Genomic DNA, 6,000 nt, shown 5'->3' with positions numbered 1-6,000 from the left:
AAGCAGGCGACACTTGCTGTGTGCCGGAAGTGCTGAAGTGTACTAAAAAACTATTCTTATGTATTCTCTTTAAGTTATTTTCTTTTTACAAAAACAAAGTAACTAACATTCCAACTATTACGAGCATCATTTGTTCACCATAAAGTTGGAAAAATTATCGACCACGTGCCCTGGTCAGCCAATCAGATAGCTCGCCCATGTGACGTAATATGGGTTATTTGCATCATATGGGTAGGGGCGGCTTAAAATTCCGCCGAGCAGTGCGCTGCGATCGGCAGCGATGGGTAGCGAAAACCTTATAATAAATTACACGCTTTACGCAGAGCACTTAGATGCATCAATTAATGATCAGAAGAACGTACTCTAACGACTCAGTACGTTTGTAGAAAATCGCCAAAATCGTTTCAGGGTCCCTTTAACTGCCAGACTCAGAGAGCTTACACGCCGTAAATAAACACCGCCGCAACCAATATTTGGACGCTCGTCTGCAGCGCTCTTGTTTTGCTCGTGCGCATGTCCTCTTTAAGAGAAGAGCGCAGGCGAAAACGGTACAGCAACAGCAGCAGTTAAAGGTAAAGTCAGCGTCAGCATTTCATCAGGGCGATACACGCGAATCCGCGTGTCCGAAGACAATTAGCGGAACAAAAGCTAGTAAGCGACGAAGAGCAAATAGATGAAATGAAAAAAAAAGAAGCGAGCAATCGGGGATCGAGACACAGTACAGAAGAAGGGCACGGGACGGTGCGCAGGAAACGAGGTGCACGTTGGATATTCATGAGACCGGCTGACTTTCACCGCGAACACGATCTTGTTAATTACGCTCGGCTTCTATTCTTTCTCGTGCCTGCCTCCGCCCGCGATCCGTCTGCTTCGTCTCTCTTGCGCGAAACCGCACCGGCCGCAATGTCCCAGACGCAGAGATCGATAAATTGACCAGAGCTTAGACCAAATATTCCTTCTTTTTTTTCTTCCTACAGTTTTCACGTGTCTCGAGATTTTCGTTTACGAGATCCTAATTCAAAAATTTCAAGTATGATCTTTTTTATCGATTTGTGTTTCTGTCGTAACAGTAATTAGCCATAGCTAATTGAGTTCATCGTTAATAGCGACGTTTTCAGTGCACGGTAGTGAGCGGGGAGCTATAGTGATCGAGTCAGGGCGTATACCGAGTGAGCGTGGCGAGACGAGCTATACACAGTCAACGAAAAAGACACGTAATCCCTAACTTAAGCTTGCCGCTGCAGCCACCACAAATACCGTCGCCACGAACAAGATTACGTGCGTCACTATAAGTCAACCACGAACTTTCGTCGTAGAACAAACGGTGTAGTTGGATAGCTTGAATGTCCCTAGTGCTGCAGTATAGTGCAAATAGGAATATTATGGCTCACGGAGTATTATATTGCGACACCCACTCATTATCAACGCAAAACGTTGATTCGGGTCCAGCGTGAGCCGGCCTGTGTTTCCTCAGCTTTCATTCAAATCAACGCTTCATAGATCCATCTGTTTTCTCTTTCCTATTACATATCTCTCTTCGATTGTACTTTCATGGGTGTTTCTTTATGTCGGCTGTGGTTCAGTGCTACATAACCGCTCATTCTCGCTGAAGGGAGGTCGGTCTGGTCAGTTGCGAGTTCTGGCCGTTAAGGCATTATGCCAAAAGTCGGCGTTAATAGAGACCAGGATAGCTTAAAGTGGCACAAGTACTTGTCAATCACTTATTCTTCTTTAACTAAAAGAGATAAATGTGTAGCAAAAAATTAAGCTGATATTGCATGATAAAAACGAACAGTCGAACGTTTTCGAAGTCACTATAGGGTTGGAAGCACTGCAAGAAAAGTTTATTAACAACTTATTAACAACAACTGAAAATGACAATAAGCCAGTAAACATATCAGGAGCAGTTGCAACAAAGCTCACCGGAAAAGTTATTTACAAAGTGCGCAATGCACGCCACAATATAAGCACAGTGACGCATACAGCCCGCATGAGCACAGTCCACACGCTAAGTATTGGATATACTAGATGTTTCAGCGAACACTTTCAAAAATGTTTTCGAATTACCTGTGGCAGACAGCACAATTCTAGTCCATGCGCTGGTTTACTCGAAGAGGCAGACATTAATTGCGCAAGAAATTGAAATGTATAATCGACTCATTAACCAAATTCACTCATGGCCCTGAACCCACAGTTTTCAACCAATTATTTTATGACACACATTGCAATTCTAGCCAATGAGCTTGCAAGGCGTATCCACTTGAAAAGAATTGTGTGGAACCATTTACGCTATATGCGCTGTAAAACTTGCGGTAAAAATTTACTGTCGTTCCACTTACTACGGTGCTTCAATGCATAAGATGTCGTTTTGCTAAGAAAGTAACTGGAACGCCGATGCAGTTCTTCGCAAAGTTCGGGAATTAATATCTCAAAACTGGTGTCATCCTGAGAATTCGTTCCATGTGGATCCGCCTTGCGAACAATCCAGCTAAAATTTGTAAATTGCAATATGTGCCGTAAGGTAATTAGTTAAAATTAATTAGTTAATTTTCTTGTTAATTAGTCAATTGTGTATTTCAATTTTTTGCGCCAGTAATGTCCGCCTCTTCGAGTAGACCGGCTCATGGACTAGAATTGTGGTGTCTGCCACAGGCACGTTCTTTATTTATTTATTTGTTGTTGTTTTTTGGAGGGGGCGGGGGAGTTTTCGCTGAAACAACCGGTATATAGTTCCTATGCTGACGGAGTAACGTCGGCTGCAAAGACATCTCTTGTTTCCGCCACTTTTGATCATTGGCTGCAAAAGCACATTGTACACATCACTTACCGGATATAATCGTCGTTCACATTCTTACCTCCTCATTAGGCACGCCTTCTTTCTTTCCTTCTTTCTTTCTTTCTTTCTTTCTTTCTTTCTTTCTTTCTTTCTTTCTTTCTTTCTTTCTTTCTTCCTTTCTTTCTTTCTTTCTTTTTCAAATCGGCCACACCCAGAAATTTAGTTCGAAACAGAACACGAATGCTTATAGGCATAGTGTAGGTATTTTCCTCCTTATAACGACATAAATAGCCTTCAATATCTGTCCATCTTTCGGGGGAAGATGCGCCAGTAGTTAATTTAGCAGAAAACTTAGCAACTGCGCACAAGTCGACCGCTCGGTCCAAAACCCATGTAGCAATTATTTGAACGCTCTTCAGTTTGATCGCATTACTGCGCTTTGTCCTATTGTTATAACGAGTAAACAGCCGGTCACCAGCGGGGCATGTGTGTCAACTGAAAAGAGCAGACAATCTCAAGACAGCGCCGTCGAGATAACAATGGTAACAACAGTTAGTCTTCCGAGTTAGTTGAGCGTCTGAGACGTATATTGGACTTGCTTATTTCATCATCATGATCTTCTTCTTCTTCATAAGCCTATTTTATGTCCACTGCAGTACGAAAACCTCTCCCTGCGATCTCCAATATCCCCTGTCCTGCACCAACCGATTCCAATTAGCACCCGCAAATTTCCTAATTTCGTCGCGCCACCTAGTCTTATGTCGTCCTCTACTGCGCTTCCCTTCTCTTGGTACCCTTTCTGTCACCCTAATGGTCCAACGGTTATCTAATATGCGCATTACATGACCTGCCCAGCGCCATTTCTTTCTCTTAATATCAATTAGAATATCGCCTATACCCGTTTGCTCTCAGATCCAAACCGCTCTCTTTCTGTCTTTTAAAGTTATGCCTAGCATTCTTCGTTCTATCCCTCTTTACGTGGTGCTTAACTTGTTCTCAAGCTTCTTTATCAGTCGCCAAGTCTCTGCCCCATATGTCAGCACAGGTAAAATGATTGTATACCTTTCTTTTCAATGATAAAGGTAAGCTTCCAGTCAGGAGCTCACGATGTCTGCCGTATGCGATTCTTCTGTGAATTCTTTCTTCTGCTTATTTAAGGTGGAGAAAACACAACAGTGGGGCCCAAATAGCCCTACACGTGATGTGTCGTCTTCTATCCTCGTCAAAAAACTTCCCTCGCAAAATTCGGCACAAACCTAAGTGGAATGCCATCGTATTTTGTGACAGCGCTTGAGGAGGTATATCTAGAAGCTGGGACTCCTGCTGAGTCGTCGAGTTCAGTGACAGAGACAAACACTATCTATCGCATTGCGACTACTGGACCATCGGCCATTGTCCTTGCAAGCGTTACTCGAGTATCGTCCCCATCGCTAGTCGGCCCACAAGGCCGTGAAGGCACTTTTGTGTTTCTTGCGGGCGACTGGCCTGCGTAAACGTCTTTGATATTGTGAAGCCCTCCGCGCGCATGCGCGAACTCACGGCATATTTCCTTCCTCTCTCTCTGTATCTCATCTCTGTATTCTCCTTTCCCTTCCCCAGCGTAGGGTAGCCAACCCGACGCATTTATGGTCAGCATCCCTGCCTTCTACTTTTCTTTCCTTCCCCTCCTGCTAAACGGACATGCCTCTACCAGTGAAGAGCGTCAGTTTTTCAACTAAAGCATGTCTCCAGTAAAGTAATAAAATCACAGTTATAAGTGAATCCTATTCAATTAAAGAGTGATTATTACATATTTACTCACTCCCGCAGCAGCTAGTAATGTGTTTTTGGGAGAAAAGAGATTATCTCCACTGCGCTGCTTAAAAATTGTCGGTTCCTATTCAAAGCTGGTTGTATAAGCTTTAATTGCGTAACGATAGCACGGATGGGAGCAACTTACGGTCTCGCATTAAGGGAGAGCAGTGCTTAGATGATAGTGAATTCGCTTATGAAAGCAGAAATAATATCATATAGTGGACCGCTTCGCTGCAATGAACAACCGAATAAAGAAACAATTGAACGAAATTACCTTCGTAATTCGTAATTTTTGGGACCTCTGACGCTGCTAGTATGGCGGTAAGTATAGTCTCCGTAGTCCCCACAAAGGACACTTCATAAAAAGCCTTGCCTTGAGTGGCGCTGCCTTGCAGACACCACGCAAACAAAACGTCAGTCATCGAACCTCCGCGATGACATGCAGATGAGATGCGTGAAACGGGCTACAATAATTTTGCATATGTACTCATCAACCATTTTAATGGCTTTTGGCTTACATCCAAGGAAGCTTGGATATAAATGCATGCACACATGCAGGATGTTTTCGCTACTACAGCGGCGGTCCTAAGACCAATTAAAAAAATTCCGGCAGACAAACGATTGCGTCAGCAGCATGAACATCGAACAGCCCAGGATCATAAGTTCAAAGAACAAGGTTACTTGTGACAAATCAATTATAATATATTGTTTTAGTCCTCGTAAAGAATTCCCCGCAATAATTACTTCCATTCTTATTAATTTAATGCAGTCTGCGCTGTCATTACGACGCTGATGGGGTTGCAATTGATGGTCATAACCTACTGTACTTCGGCTCTCTTTCTGAATAAAACTTTATCAAGTTCTGAAGGACCTTTGGTGTAAAAGCATCTCTCAACTCTGTCGCTTAGGTCATTGCTTATAACGCGGACGTAGATGTAGGCGGCAAAGCCTTAATGATCATCGACAGGCTGTATAAGGCTATAGTGCCAAGGCGTGAAGTTGTATTTCTTACCTTCATTAACTCTGCTCTGACGGAGAGCAGTACAAGCGGGCTTAACGGGTTAAGCAAAGTCAGTGGCCTGTACAAGGAAATACTTTTTGGGATTGACAGAGATCCACAGGCACAGCGCCCCCAATTGCATCGAAACCGATTGTCTGTTCAATGTCCCACTGAGACACACAACGTCACACACACTGCACAAACAGTGTGACAGCACGCATACAGACAGTTTTATATTTCTGATTTTTCGCTGCTTTTTCTCTTATCTTTTGCCGCCCCTTTCCCTTTTCCACAGTACAGCTAGCGTATACAACCGGAGATATCCTCTGGTTAAGCTCCCTGTCTTTCTTTTGCTTTTATACATACATACATACATACATACATACATACATACATACATACATACATACATACATACATACATACATAC

The sequence above is a fragment of the Dermacentor albipictus genome, chromosome 1 (assembly GCF_038994185.2).
Source record: "Dermacentor albipictus isolate Rhodes 1998 colony chromosome 1, USDA_Dalb.pri_finalv2, whole genome shotgun sequence".
Classification (NCBI taxonomy): domain Eukaryota; kingdom Metazoa; phylum Arthropoda; class Arachnida; order Ixodida; family Ixodidae; genus Dermacentor; species Dermacentor albipictus.
The sequence above is the reverse complement of the archived record's forward strand: the minus strand, read 5'-3'. Positions refer to the sequence as shown.